The sequence below is a fragment of the Balaenoptera ricei genome, chromosome 1 (assembly GCF_028023285.1).
Source record: "Balaenoptera ricei isolate mBalRic1 chromosome 1, mBalRic1.hap2, whole genome shotgun sequence".
NCBI classification, from domain to species: domain Eukaryota; kingdom Metazoa; phylum Chordata; class Mammalia; order Artiodactyla; family Balaenopteridae; genus Balaenoptera; species Balaenoptera ricei.
In genome coordinates, this window is record NC_082639.1 from 67,687,150 (window position 1) to 67,703,845 (window position 16,696).

At 36.8% G+C, this 16,696-nt stretch overlaps 1 protein-coding gene across 1 annotated transcript in view; it reads right to left on the reverse strand.

The window, feature by feature from the left end:
- Positions 1 to 16,055, reverse strand: part of ZZZ3 (zinc finger ZZ-type containing 3) — a 109,116-nt gene extending 93,061 nt beyond the window's left edge. Inside the window, exon 1 of the mRNA XM_059924707.1 lies at positions 15,966 to 16,055. The gene's annotated coding sequence lies outside the window, so the exon portion shown is untranslated. The remainder of the gene's footprint in view (positions 1 to 15,965) is intronic.
- Positions 16,056 to 16,696: the final 641 nt, after the last annotated feature.

Here is a 16,696-nt window from a genome sequence, read left to right on the forward strand (position 1 = left end):
ATCCCAATAGTTGTATTCAACAAGTACAAATCCCTAGTCATTTTCTTTCTACCTCCAAAAAACTATCTCCTCCCTATGTCAACAATCTAAAGGACATATATCTAATCACCCAAACTAAAAAACTCTGAGACATCTTAACTCTTTCCTTTTCCCATCAGTATACAATCAATAAACCCTACTTCTTCTACTTCTGAAATGTCCTGAAAAAAACTTTCTACTCTTTCTGTCCTATTGTTATTGCTCCAGGTCAGGCCATCATCACCCCATTTAAATAACTGTAATAGCCTAATTAATCTCCTACTCCAATGTATTATCTGTTCACAAATATATGTCTTAATAAACAGAGCCCTGGCTGATTTTTCAGTCCCCTCATTAGAAAAAAAAAAAAAAGAACAAACAAAACACCACAATGACTTTCTCCCATCTTCAATTCCTAGAAAACTTTTCTTCCTCAAAACCCAATTCAATGATCCATCAGAATTAAATGCTTTCTCTTTTGTTCCCATAACACTTAAATCTTCTATCACAGAATTTACAATGTATAGTTTGATGTGTGTATATTCCTTACTTGATTACAGGCTCCTTGAGGGAACAGTGCAATTCATGTTTTATTCTCTAGTACAATTCCTTAAAATTGGTGAACTGAATAGAATTCTACTCAGAGAACTTTTTCAATCGAATTCCATACTTTTTCAGAAATTCTTCACTTTTAAGTAACTCACACTATAAGTTCCTGCCTGTGATTGCAGACAAAATTTTGAAAGCTGTTTTTAGTCATGTATCCTTGCCAGTTGAGGTGTTCAGAAAATAAGCACAACTGTATATTTATGCAAAGTATTAATAAAAATGTTAAAATAGACAAGGACAAAAAAAGCCTTTTTAGATACATCTCTTAAGTTTGACATAAATCCCTCTGTACCAGTATTTAAAAAAGGTTATTTTACGCCTATTAATGTAATGGTCTTAATGCTGATGAACTAGCCTATTTCTCTACCTTACCTCCAAGGACTGGAAAATGATTTCAAAAACTACTGTTTTTTTAAAAAAAAAATAAGACTTTGTCGTTTCTAATCTTCTGGCATACTCTGATTCACCACAAATTAACAAAAGCTATCAACATCTCTCTCAGTTCCCTTGTGTCATTTAAACGATCTAAAACCTGTGGCATTAGCCAAATAGGTAGAAAATGAATTCTTGGAATCCAATCAAGGGGTGAAACAACCTGAGTGGGGTTTACAGAACTTTATCAGGCAATGGAATTAAAAGGCAGTTACAAAAAGCCTTAAACTTGAATGGAGAAGAAACCAAAGGGCATTGGAGTTCCACTGTTATCATAGGGACGATTTTTGTTAAAGGTTCAATGTGTCCGTGTGCAGAATGAGTAAAACCACCTGGACAAAGGCAGCTTCCGAAGCCGATCAATGTCAGGCTGATAATCAGCCAGTCAAGAGATGGTAACTGGTCTGTGTTCATAAACTGTGTCACAGAAATTTCAACTTGCTTGAGACAACAAAACTATTCCCTTAAGTAAGTGACTCTCTGCCAAGGTGAATTAGAATTAAATACTACTAAAATTTAAGTATTATATATCAAACCCACAATATTAATATTTCCATGTTAAGTTTACAACTACGTATTTTTTCTTTAAGCTTTTATAGTGTTTAAGAGAACTTTAACATTATAGAATCTGACAGTCTTATAATTCTAAATTTAAAATAGTAACTGACCTCAGTCTTAGGACATTAAGTTTAAAGGTATAAAGTATTTGGTTTGGTTAATAAGCAATATTGGAATGCTTAAGAGAAATTATGACTGACTATATTTATAAGTTCCACTTATTAATTTTAAAGGAGTTTTAAGTATCCGGGAAAGTCCTGCTTGTTGAAATTTTACATTTACTCTGTAAGGTATATAAAGTGCTAAAAAAAATAAAATAAAATCCAGTATAATTAATGTGTAAATATAAGGAATGTAATGAAGTTAAGCAGCAGTAGTAGTGCTACTAACAGCTAACAGTCAAAGAGCATTTTCCTAGTGCTCAACATTGTTCCAAGTACTTTACAATATAAAGTCATTCATTCAACAAATAATCACTGAGCATACACCATGAAGCTCTGAGAATTAAATCAGTGAACATAAATCAGTGAATTATGAAAACATAATTTCAACCTTCGTGGATCTCATATTTTAATGAGAAGAGGCAAACAATAAATATCAAATATGATAATTACTGTGAAGAAAAATAAACCAGGGAAACTGAAAGGAGGAAGTGCTCTTTTAGATGGTATGAAGAGGGTCACACCAGTAAGCATCATTCACAGGGAAGTTATGTAAATGATGCCCCTTGGAAACTCCTTCATCAGGGAAAACCTCTCTAGACCAAGTGACATTTGAACCTAAGAAATGAGGGAACAAGGCATGCAAATATATAAGTGTATTACAGAAAAAGAAAACAAGTACAAAAGCCATTTTACCTGGAAAGGGTGTTTTAAGGGAGATTTAATCTCTTCAACGAGAATTACTAAGATATAGTAATCAAAGGGTCATCCCCCCACCCAGGAAAACAAAAATATTCTTAGTTTATATGAAACTTGCTAAATTTATTAATAGAGTAATAAAATGTATAAGTTGAACTTAAAAGACAAGTTTTTTAATTTGTTAACTACTCAATATTATTTTACCAAAACTTGTAAATGGTCTTCCTTACACCCAAAAACAGTCAGACATCAAGAAACAATGATGCTTCATTGCTCTAAGTAATTCATTAGAACTAGAGATCTAAATTTATTTAATGAAACTAGATGCTCTTTACCACACAACAATCATGGAATAGTCTCCTCTTTAAACAAGGCTGTCTCCTTTCCAGTATGAAAGTCATTTTCTTAGATGTAAAAGAAGTAAAACAGGATTTGAGTAGTTGTCATTATTTAATATCTCCCCAATGAATGGGCCTCTTTCTTCCTTACTTATCTTGCTGAGTTTAGCTTAAAGCCCTCCTTTGTTGGCTTAAGCATTTTTTGCAAACTTTAACTCATTCAGAGCTCTAGCCTCCCCATACTCCTACTGACACATTTTAGTATTAACCATCAGTTATAAACCATTAGTAATGCAGGTATTCTTGATACGTTTTCTTTTGAAGTTTATTAGAAATTACCTATGTGAAAGTCACAATATTTTCTCTGGATGACTCATGCATTTTTCTCCCCTCAGTGGAAACTTTTTGTAATTTTAATACATGTTCCATTTTTTTAAATAACATGTTTCATTTTTAAGTGCCTTCTATCAATATTGTCTACATCATCTGTGGTCATTACCAATCTTTTTTCTGACCTTTCTGAAACTTGCTTTTCTGTGAATTCCTACCTAATAATTTAAAATCCAAAGTGACACAGTCTCTAACTTTTGATTCCCATGATTTCCATTTCTATCTAGGAGACAAAGAACAGTATTTTGGAAAAGCATGGACTTTGAAATCAGACAGATAGATATTTGTCACTTACTAGTCGTGTAACAAACGTCTCCGAGTCTCCATTTCGACATCAATAAAGAACAGATTTAATGAGCACCTATTTTATATCAAGTGCCTTATATACTCTACATGTAAGTAGAAAGTATGTATCATTTATATTGAGGAAAACAAGAGCTTAGATATAAGCAATTTTCTTAAAGTCACAGAGTTTCTAAGTGCTAGAGCCAGGATTTAAATCCAGGTCTATCTGATTCCAAGCCTGTGTTCTTTTTGCTACAACACAAAGAGGAGACTATAAAATGGGTCCACTTGCCCAAAACAAATGTTCAATAATAGTTAATTCCACACGTCCCTCACTGTTCTTCCTTGTTGGTCGGAATCAATTTCATACCAGCAGTTCTCTTCCACATTCAGGAGACTAAACTGCCAGCGAATAATATATCAAAAGCTCTGATAATCTTTATTGTTAATGTATTGTTTAATTAATCCACTTAATTAAAAGTAAAAATTCTATTACATTATGCCACGTAATTTTCAGACATTTTTGTGTTAAAAGAGCCTTATATGCAATCATAAAAACCCAGGGTTAGAGAGACAAAAAGCCAGGTGGCTGAACTACCTTATTCAGCATAATGTGCTACTCATCCTCAAAATTCTTAAAACAATGTAGCGAAAAAGGGTTTTTAAAAAAAAAAAAACTGTCATTCTTGTGAGGTGTTCAGATCAAGACAACAGAAATGCTTACCATAGTTTTCCAGAAACCAAGCAACCACCAAACAGAACTCTGTATTTGTCAATATCATCATGGAACTATAGTTTCCCTTAATTATCTTCTCTTTCTCTTCTCCTCATTCTCTCTTCATACATTAGATTGTGAACAGCCAATTAAGTGAATGAAAGAATGTTTCCTAGGCCCAAACACTACCATTCACATCACTTTGAATCCTGCCAATCAGTTAATTGATCAGAGTGAACAGAAACTAAGAGCTAGAATAGTATTTTTTTTTCCATTTCTTAAAAGTAAGTTAAAAAAAGGTTTATGGATTAACGTTTATACACAGGTTTTTACTACTAATAATGTAGTATGGTACTATATTGAAGGACTTCTAAAATGCACCAGCTGACTTTTTAAAAATCTATAATAAGCTGAAAGTGAGACTGACAAAAAAAGAAAAAGAAATCATTTAGATTGATGGAAATGTTCTAAAACTGGACTGTGGAAATGGCTGCACAACAATGTAAATTTACTAAAAATCAATGAATTGTACACTTAAAAAATATGACTCAAATCCTCCCCAAATAATCTATTATTAATAAGGTGACCAGAATGCTTTCTTATACTATTACCTTGAAATAAATGCCATCATTTAGATTTATTATTCTGCAAATATGCATGCTTACTTGAAATGAACCCCAAGTATGATTTCAGCACATCGGGGCCTCTAAGTACTGAACTACAACTGTGGTCCTCTTTAATAAACAAATACAATTCTTGAATATATGAACTTATCATTGTGCAAAATTTTAAATGAAACACTAACCCGTAAGAGCTGCCTTACTACAATTGCACACAAAAGTATAAGGGAACAAAGAGTTTGGATAAATAACACCTTGATGAATAAACTTAAGTGATTTCTATTCTTAAAAACCAAAGTAATCAAATCACAGCTACTTCCAGTTCTGTTTCTGTATATAAAACACAATATTTTAGCAAAAACAGTCCTTGCATATAAGATCTGGAAGAAAATTCAAATGCCACTGTAAAATTTGACACACAAAAAATTCATTAGAATATATATCAATACAATGGAGCTCGAACAACAAGGAAGCCACATATACATGCATATAAATGGTCCTGATGATAGCATCTCAAACCCCAAAAGTAGAGTTTGAATGCTTAAGTTCATATCCTAAACCCTGCATTCAATGCCTGTGTGACACTGAGCAAGATACTTAACCTCTCTGCCTCAACTTGCTCATTTGCAGAATGAGGATAAAAGTAAACATCCCTGGACTTCCCTGGTGGCGCAGTGGTTGGGAGTCCGCCTGCCAGTGCAGGGGACATGGGTTGGAGCCTTGGTCCGGGAGGATTCCACATGCCTCAGAGCAGCTGAACCTGTGCACCACAGTTACTGAGCCTGCACTCTGGAGCCCGCGAGACACAACTGCTGAGGCGTGTGCACCTGGAGCCCGTGCTCTGAAACGGGGGAGGTCACAGCAATGAGAGGCCTGTGCATAGCAACAAAGACCCAACACATACATACATACATAAATAACATCCCTACAAGGTGGTTGTGAGGACCAAATAATAATGAATACAGTATTTACATGTATCTAGCATACAGCAAATGTTCAATAATTTTAAATTAGTATTATTTTTATAATGGTAATAAAAATCATCTAGAGCAGCCCTTCACAATGTTCAATATACATTCAAACTGCCTGGGAATCTAGTTAAAATGAGATTGTTATCAAGAAGGTCTGAAATTTCCATTTCTAACAAGCTCCCAGACAGGTGTCAAGGAAGGACACTTCTGAGTTACAAGGATGGTTCTCAAGCTTTGGCACACACCAGAATCATTTGGAGGGCTAGTTTAAAATAGATTTCTAGGTTTCACCCCAGAGTTTGAGAGAATTTGCACCTTTAACAGATTGCCAACTGAAATTCCCAGGACCATATCGTAAGAAATAATGCTCAAAGGTTCTCAGCTAGGATATACATCAGAAACACCTGTGGGGTTTTTGTTTGTTTTTAAATGTAGGTGCCCTTACTATACCCTAGTATTGCGTGATCTCCTAACCTACTAAACCTGAAACTCTATGAGTGGGGCCCAGCATGCAATGTTTTTAAAGAATAAAAACAAACAAAACTTCCAGGCGATTATGATGTATGCTAAAGTTTGAGAACAACTGCCTTATAGTTACAAACGAATCAAAATTTCCTTCATGAAATTTTGCTAATTATAGAAAGGAAAGTACCTACCCATAAATGTGCCTTAGGTCAAACTGGAAATTGTCCTGACTCATTCACCAAGAACAGCATTTATTCAAATTTAGTGGTAACTCTACAACCTTTACAAAAGTCAATTACTTTCTCCTTCACTCTTCATGAGATGTTCTCCTATGACATGATGCCCAAAGTCAAACATTTAAAATATCCAGGCAAAAAAAAGAAAAAAAATTTTTTTTTGAAATTAGTCTCAATTTTTGCATAACGTTTAATTTCCACAAAAGCTCAGCAAATGAAAGAGCACTGGGGTACAAAATGTAGATACATGTTACTCTTAAATTATACTTGAACAAAACATCAAATTTTGACAGCTACAGGCCATTTATAATATTCTGGTCCTAATAATTACTGAGTGACAGCAAGCAAAATTCGTTTATAAAGGAAATTAAGTGTATCTCCCAGGCTAACTGTGGGACTTAAATGAAAGAAAAATTATGTGCAGGAACACAGTAATAAATCTTTCCTATGCCTTCCTTTACAATTAAGAAAGTGAAATGGAGGGGTAGAAAAGAAAGTACAAAGGGAGAATTTCTCATAAGAAAGTTACACTTAACACTTGAAGCCAGCCTGAAAGGAGTTGCTAACTAGGTATAGCTGACTCTCAATTTTTTAGTAGCCTATAATTTGATCTATAATCTGTATACCACAATGTTATACTGTTAATAAATACAAAATAAATATTTTAAAAGTAAAATGACTTAACCTGAGACTTTTTATGAGAGGGGAGGGAAGGGGCGGGGTGGGTACTCACGACATTCTTTGAAATAACAGCGGATACTACAGGGTAGCTGTCATAAAAATTTGAATGGGAATCACTGCTTGAAAGGAATTCAAAGAATGAAAAGAAAGCTGCCAACTCATAGGATAAAAGTCCAAAAAGCCATTAACTTGTCAGAAATGCTATACCAAAGTTTTCAAAACAAAATTTTTAAGTAGGAGGAAAAAAAAAAAAGGTGAGGTACTCTTGAAGGCCATCAATGACAGAAATTAAAAGCATCCTGTTTGCCCAAACATAAAACACAAACAGGGTCTACCACACAATCTGAAAGCAAAGAAGGTGGTTCTTTGATGTCCCCTTCTAGAGTTCCTGAAAACTATGAATACCATGAGAAAAATGTCTAAGTGCTAAGATGTCCAGGTATAAACTAGATCAAGTTCTAGGATTTCTCAAGTTACTCATATCAAAACAGGATAACAATGCATTAATGTTTATAAAGGAAGTTAAAGTTCAAAACCAGACAAAATTATTCTATGGTACTAGAAATCAAAATAGTGATTTCTCATGGGCGTGGGGAGTTAATGACCACAATACAGCACAAGACAGTTTCTGGGGTTTTGATAATGTTCTACTTCTCAGTAATAATTACACAGGTTTGTTCACATTGTGAAAATTCACTGACCTGTACACTTAGGAGAACTTTCTGTGTGTATTAATATGCTAATCATATTTACATTTTTTAAGTGGGGGAGGAGGAAATTTCTCCCTCAGGAAATGAAACGTATTACTGCAAAAGCAACATTAAAAATTTTTAGGGACTTCCCTGGTGGTGCAGTGGTTAAGAATCCGCCTGCCAATGCAGGGGACGCAGGTTCGAGCCCTGGTCCAGGAAGATCCAACATGCCGCGGAACAACTAAGCCCGTGCGCCACAACTACTGAGCCTGCACTCTAGAGCCCACGAGCCACAACTACTGAGCCCATGTGCCACAACTACTGAAGCCCACACACCTGGAGCCCGTGCTCCGCAACAAGAGAAGCCACCGCCATGAGAAGCCCACGCACCACAATGAAGAGCAGCCCCCGCTCGCCGCAACTAGAGAAAGCCCATGCATAGCAACAAAGACCCAGCACAGCCAAAAATAAATAAATAAATTTATTAAAAAAAAAAATTTAGCAGAGACCATTCAGATTAAGAATTACAGGTTTGGGGGCTTCCCTGGTGGCGCAGTGGTTGAGAATCTGCCTGCTAATGCAGGGGATGCGGGTTCGAGCCCTGGTCTGGGAAGATCCCACGTGCCGCGGAGCGGCTGGGCCCGTGAGCCACAACTACTGAGCCTGCGTGTCTGGAGCCTGTGCTCCGCAACAGGAGAGGCCATGATAGTGAGAGGCCCGCGCACTGCGATGAAGAGTGGCCCCCACTTGCCACAACTAGAGAAAGCCCTTGCACAGAAACGAAGACCCAACACAGCCAAAAAAATTAATTAATTAATTAATTAATTTAAAAAAAAAAAAAAAGAAGAATTACAGGTTTGGGGTGGGGAGTAGAGAGTTAATATAGAGAAGTATTACAAAGCTCCTGAAGGGCTTTCAGTAGATAAATCCCACAAACATACATACACACACCTTTTTCAGGAGGAAAAAATCTTGGTACCTCCCTCTATAATACAGCCAAGCTAAATTTCACTCTATTTATGAAACACATAAATCTGCTTCTAATGGGGAAGTGTATATGAGCTGCAGTATCTACTTTCCTTAAACTTCTGTCCAATTTAAAAAAAAAGTTATTAGTAAGGAGGTAAGTAAATGCCAGAACACAATTAGCAACTGCTATTCCTGGACCACTTCAGTGCCCTTTTGAAAAATAAACTCACCCCTTAGGGGGTAGCAGAATTCTAGTAGAAATAAAAGATATAAATTATGCTCCAATCCCTATAAATCTAATCCCAATCCAAGGTAAAAGGAAATTTCATCACACCTGGTTCCTCATCTGCAATTCTCTTTATGTAATACCCAAGCACAGGACATACGTGTTTTCAAATATTTATTACATTTTCATACTCACAAAGTTAATCTGGTTTTTCTTCCTAGCAATTATGTAACCACACCAGTCTGTAGCCAACAGAAAGTGTTCGTCAATATTTAATAAAGTAATAGCTTGGAACATAACAGTTTTAAAGTGTAAGTAAGTATAAATATCTCACTTTTTAAAAAATTATTTTATTGTCTTGAATAATTATTTCATAAAGGAAAAAACAAACCACACCTTCGTAAACAATAAGAACTTTAAACATTTAAAAAGCTCTCCTTGGCATGGATGCCCTCACTAATGCTCACATAGAATTTCTCAGATTCATTATTTAATTTCAGTAAATGCACAACATTGTCACCATTCTTAACAGCTGAAAAACAAAGGAATTGTGATTCTGGAACTTGAGTCCTAGAACTGCTAACGAACACTTTTTTTTTCTAAATATTTTAGAGGGATATGATGTCAAGTTGTGTATTACTATTTAATGAGAGAAACACCTTAAGCACACATCCTAAATTGTTGATCTTAGAAGTTTATTTCTCTAATTCCACAAAATCCACAAAGTAGTTTTTCTCTTTACAGCCTCTTGTACTGTACCTTTACATAGTTTCATATTTTATCTTTTCAAGAAAGGAGAAACTGCTTCATTTAATCCTACTTAATTCTGGTATATGGGAAAATAATATTTCAAATTTTGGTTGACAAAAGGAATTATAAAACATTGTTTTGTACAAAATGAGCTTTTATTATCCTCAAATTATAAAGTGCTTTCAAAAATCGATAAGAAAACAAACACAATAAAGAGACCAGGGCAAAAGATATTAAACATGTAGTAAGAATCATCTAAAAAACAATACTAATTTTTTTTAAGTTTGGGATTAAAAATAAGCAATATAAGATATAAACATTTAAAATGTAAAAATGAAACACGCAAAACAAAGAAAAATTATTTAATAAATAGACTTGAGACAATTACCGATTTGCAGGAAAACATTTACATTCTCATACCAATGCCAGGAGATAAAAAGTTAAATTTATTTAAATCTAACTTAGAAAAACTAAAATAAATAGTATTAAGATCAGTATTATTTATTTATTACATTTCTAGAGAAGGAAGAATTTCGTAAGATCAGAAATAAAACAAAATTAGGCCAATGATTTGATTATATTAATTTTAAAATTCTCTTTATCTGAAAAACTCACAAAAGAAATACACCTATTAAGCATAATGTTTCACCCCAGTAGTAATCTAAGAAAAAAATGTTATAATACAGCTTATCCCCTATTACATTTTTATAAACAATACTTAATGTTGATGTATAGAGCCAACAGCCACTCCAACGTGAATATAAACTGATCCTTTTGACAAATATCGTGACACAGTTTTAAGAGCCTTTAAAATGTACCTAAAAATTATACCTGTAATATACTAGAAGATAATATTATATATAAGAAACACCTTATATATAAATGTTCTTCACACTCTTATGCAAAAAACTAGAACAGGAGAATGATATACATCTACACATGGAACATCATACAACCACTTATAATTATGGTTAAGAATACTCATTGTGAGAATGGGAAAATGTTACCTAACATTAGGTTAAAATCAGGACATGAAATTAAATGTTTTATCTGTAAACATGTAAAAGATATGTTTTTAAATAATGGAAGAAATACATCAAATTTTTAATATGGTTATATTAATTCCCAAGATTCAAAATCCTCAAACCAGCCATCAAAATCATTAAAACACACACAAATATACACACTTAATACCTAAATCAAGTGCTATATACCATCACTCTACCACTGAAGGGTGGTTTAAATTAACATTAAGGTTTAAATTAACATATTAAAAGAGACTGAAAGGCAAGCAAAGCAACAAACAAAATCTACTACAAAAAGAAACATTTCTCACCTCAGGACATTCAGCTGTGCTAAGGATGGAGACTCACTATCAGGATTCAAAACTATACAAGTGATTGACAGGTCATTTACTAATTCTAATTATCTGCTCTGAAAATTCCTTCATCAACAAACGTGCTTGTCTTTAGCCAATTGGTTAATTATTACTGATATCAAATATTAAATGTAATAGAGTCTTACTTGGGAGGCAACTCCTTGAAATATTAAATAAGGAAATAAGTAGATAAAAGCAATAAAATAAAACAAAGAAAATTCCATACACAGCAGCCCCATTTTTTGGGGGGTATCAGATGAGTTCTGTTAAGTGAATTTTCTAGAAAACTGAAACAAATTTATTAAAAAGCTTTGAAAACGTTTACCCTTATAAGAATCTTCTAAAAAGACACCAATTTCTTAATTCCTTAAACACAGTACATAGAGTAAAAGTTTATTTATGATTAAGATCATCATTGTGACAGACCATGTACTATACTACTCTACAACACTGTGATTCCCTCAGAAGTTAATGATTGTAGGACTGTATGTCTCCATGTAATGGCCTTAAAACACTATCCTTTTATAGTTCCATATACTTTTTAATAGCTCTTCTTCAGTAGCCTTGAAATAAGATGACATTTCAGTTGTCAGTGTGCCTAACTCCAATGGCCAACCTTGCAAATTGTAATCTGTGGGCTGAAATATCAGATAACCAACCCTGTTGGGGCTGCAAAATGTTAAGTTATTTACTCCAGTTAGTAGTTTCTGAATAAAGCTCATAGGCTTATTATACTTGGTTACAGTTATTTTGAAGCCTCAGGATCTCTGCTGTTTGAAATGACTAAAATCACAATCACTCAAAAAATGTTTAATTACTAACTGCAACTTACACATATCCTGGAGTTCCAAAATAATAATAACTGAATAGTTTGATAGTCTCCTCAAAGTTACTCAACTCACTTGTCTCTGACCAGAGAAAAATTACCTACGTAAGTTGAGAAATAACAGATGAAAAGAAAAAGAAGGAAAGAAGTGAGAAGGACAAGTTCAAATGAAATAGCAAAGTCCATACTGCATGGTTCTAGAAGGCAAGACTTAGGACTTCGGGAAATATATACACATAGTGTTTTTTAAAGTATAATCACAGTGGTTATCACGGTATTAACTATAGAAAACTGCACTACAGTGTATACCACATATATATTAAATAGTACTATAAAAATCAAGACTGGGAATTCCCTCGTGGTCCAGTGGTTAGGACTCCGCGCTTTCACTGTTGAGGCCAAAAAAACAAAAAAAACAAAACAAAAAACATGCAAAGACTTCCAGCAAATATTCCTTGTACTTAAACTGACAATGAATTTTCATATGAAATGGCAGATTGTTTAAAAAGCGCCTGCACGTACTTTCATTGATATTTCTGGTCAAGTAATTTCCTGCAATGTCTTGGACACTGGTTCAGTAAGAGGCAGGAAATAAAATGTACATTCTTCACATAATTAATATGTAACATAGGTATTACACTATATAGTTACAAAGTTACAGGTCTATGGAAACTAGCATTGTGTCATATCTAAAGAAAAAAAATTCAAGTGAGGACATCATATTATCACTTTTGTTAATATCCTCTGATTACTGAAGCTCATTAGCTCTCATAGATCACTTCTATGACAGTAATAACTGAGAAAGAGGAAAATAAAATTTCCTGGTTAAGTTTTACTCAAGCAAAACTCAACTCACATAAGATATATTTCTCTTGTATTTTCTCAGTATATTTCTACCCAGTATATGGGTATTTTAGTGTCTGTAAAAGTCTGGTAATTCCTAAGATCCGCTACCAAAAACAGTTTATAAAACAAAGTTGTACGAATAAGTAACATATATCATTACAAGGATCAGATGCACATGCGAACTCTCAAGGCCCAATTCCCAAGCGAAACTTTGTAAAGTTTGCAAAGGCCATTATAGAACTGAGATCTTTTGAATCCACTGTCATTTTCACAAGCTCCTATTTCTAAAAACATAAAATAAGTAAAGAATTCACAAAGTTCCGATTAAACATCAACTTCAGTTGATTTTTTTTTTTTTTTTTTTTTGGGACAGGTGATATCAAGCAAATTTGGGGGTGGGCTGAAACCTGTTTAAAAAAAATTATTTAAGAGGAAAAAATTGCCTCACATACTGATTCCAAATTCTGGTCAACTCAAGTCACCCTCCCGCCATCATGAACAGACTATTTTTGGACCATGGCTCTGTCAACCTTCTACCACCCTTTCTTTTCTCTGCAACTTCTCCAATTCCATTTCAGTATCAACCTATACACACTCCCATGTCTCCTTTTCCTCTTTCCCGCATCTCACCTCTCAACACTCACTTTTATTCCCCAACATTCCTACTTTAACTATTACAAGAGAAAACTACAGCGACCAAAACGAGTGGTCACTTTTTTTATGTGACAAGTGTGATAAATAATATTGCTGGTAGTTTGGAGGGAAAAATACAAAAAACAATCACAAAATGCTGCTTAGCAACTTTTGAGTATATGTACGTTTGTCTGTATTAACTACTGATGTGTCTTCCACTCTTCAGTTGAGAACTATTTAATTAAGCTGATAACTTTTTAAACTTCTGGAAAACTCCGATATACACACTTGGGTAACAGTTTAGAATATATAAACATATAAATATAAATGTAAACAGATAGCACAACTATTAAATATAAAAATATAAAACTCAAGTGACAAAACATTTAAATCTTTAAATCTTATTTCACATGTACTTTATTTTTGTACAGAGCGACTAGCATACCACTCTACAGTAAAAATATTGCTATCACTCAAGCTATTTTCACAAAACTATACCACCAAAAAATCTGTACAAAAAATTTACTTTTTTAAAGCATGTATGCATGAGTCAAAAAACCACTAAATAAAAATATAAGTGAGCAGAAAAAAATTTTACTGATTGCTAATGCTGTGATAGAGTATCTTAAAACAACACCCCTCCGTTTCCTCCTCTTTGTTAAAAAGAAAAAAAAAAAAAAAAGGAAAATATCTGGAATAATACATAGCTACCGCTAAGAGTGTTTACAGAGATTTAGGACTGAGGGAGGCAACTTGGTAGAATGTAACAGGAAGCATTTTACCCTTTATTTTTCTCCGTACTAAGTGTAGAGCAAAATAACACGTTTGTAGTTTAAAAAAAATTATGACTGGATTACCTAATTATCTGATTAGTTTGCGATTAATTTACCACTACGAATACTAAATAAATCCAGACTGCTCAAAAATACGAAAAAAAAAGTATACTATAAATTCACCTTTGATAAAACATTGAAGGGTTGGAGAAAAACTAATCTTACGTCAAACTCATTTAAGGAAAAATTGAACTCAAGCTTTGATATCAAAATTTACGAAAAGAAGTTTGCTTTTAAATTTGACTTAAAACATTCCACTATTGCCTTAAATACGTAAACTAAAACAATCATCCCTGAACAACACAGATGGCAAACTCATAACAAGAGTAATCAAAATCCTATCGGAAAAAAAAAAAACTTATCGATAATTATGGGTTAATAGGCACGTACCAAAAAAATTAAAAGAATGGTTTTATTCTGACATCAGGTATTGTCAGAGATATAAAGGATCCCTCCAAATACTGCCAAAAGTTATCGTAAACACAGAGTGATGAGGAAGTTATCAATGACCAAATAAATGGGAGTAAATGATGCCCAGAGAGAAAAAACGGAATGCGTTCTATTTGAAGCGTCTGAGAAGGGGCCGTGGAGAAAGGTTCTGCAGCAGAAACAAGCGACAGAATGGTTAACAGGTCTGGAATTCTTCAGAAAATAGCAACAAGGGGAAAAACTGACAAGAACGTCTGAAAGTAAGAGGAACGGTATCCAATGGAATCATCACGTCTGTGCGAGCACGGCTCCGTACTTCCAGTGAGACGGGGGAGGAACTATCACTGAGCGGGGGAGAAGGAGCCCGGGATGAGGGGTGGCTTCTGCAGGTGGCGAAGCGCCCGCAGGGGGGGTGGGGAGGAGGATCGTGTCGCCTCAACTGGGTCAATGTATTCCCTTCAAGACTAGAGGAAGATGACGCAGCACGGATCCCGGCACCAAGAGGCACTTGCCCCCGGCCCCTCCCTCGCAACTTGCCTTGTAGAAAGAGTTGCGGGTCCCAGGCCCCCGGAACCCAGGGATCCGCCATCCAGGACAACTGCTCTGCCAACAAGGTCCCGCGAGAATCGGGAGATCTCGCGATACAAACCCGCTAGCATCTCGCGAGTTTCCTCTAGAACCAACATGGCGGTACAGAGAAATCAGTACTTCGGCATTTAGAAAGGGTTTCATTTACGAAAAGAATGTGTATAACAGAGAAAGAGCAGGAAGTCTTTTCCGCCTTATATTTCTCTTCATACCCCACTACTAGAGATGAAAAACGGCAAACAACCCTAAACCCTCCGACGACCACGGTTGCGCTACACAGACACAGCAATCCTCTGCCTCAGCCAGCCTCCGAGCCTGTCACGTGGAAACATTCTCGGCGTGCCGGTCACGTGGACCACTACTGAGCGAGCGCGCGCCCGCCGCCCTCCCCAGAGCGCTCCCCGCCCCCCTTTTGCCCGCGCACACGTGCGCGCGCCCCCCCGCCCCACGTGGGGGCTTCGCCGTCGCCGCCGTCGCCGCCGCCGCCTCCAGCCCACCCCCTCCTAGCACTAGGTTCCAAATCCGGGTCCCAGAGCCGATCATCCCCGAGATCCCTCCTCCTCCATTCCCCCTCCCCCGCATCTGGCCCCCACCACGTGCCCCGAGCGCCTGCTCACCTTTCGGGCGGGGCCGAGCACCGCAGGCTACTCCGGGAGGCGCCGCCGCCGTGGCCGCTCTCCGCCCCCGCCACGGCACTGGCTCGGCTGGCCGCCGCCGCAGGAAGCTCGACAGCGGCGCTGGGGCGCTTCCAGGTGGGTCCCCGCCTCCCGTTCCTGCCACTTCCCGCAGCACCAGTGGCTCCTTCCGGTCCCCTCCTTTCTCGTCCTTGCTGGGACTGGCGGGCGACGGCGGCGGCGGCTGCGGCTGCAGATGCAGGCGCGCTCACTACACCGCCTGCTGGTAACCGCGGCCGGTGCAGTGCCGGCGGCCCAGGCGAGCCGGGGACTGCCGAGGTCCACCCCCGCGATCCGCCCCCGCTCCTGGGCGAGGGTTGGTCTTCTGAGGGCGGGACCCAGTCCATCCCCTACGGCTGTCTAACTTGTCCCTAGCCTTGGAGGAAAGGCGTCCCTGGAGCGCCGCGGTTGGAAGTCCGCTTCATCCTGCCTTTTGTGGCCTCTTGAGAGATTTGTACACCCTCCGTCCTTAGTAATGTGGTCTCAGGTAGAAAAATAATCTGTGTGTGTATATTGTATGTGCTCCTGCCTACCTCATCTCCCACCGCATAGCTCCCTCGCTCACCTCTCTGGCTTTCCCTCTGTTCCTACAACACGCAGGCTCGATCCACTTCACGACTTCGCCCTTGCTGTTCCCTCTGGCTGCAACACTTCCTCCAGATTTCTTTTAACTC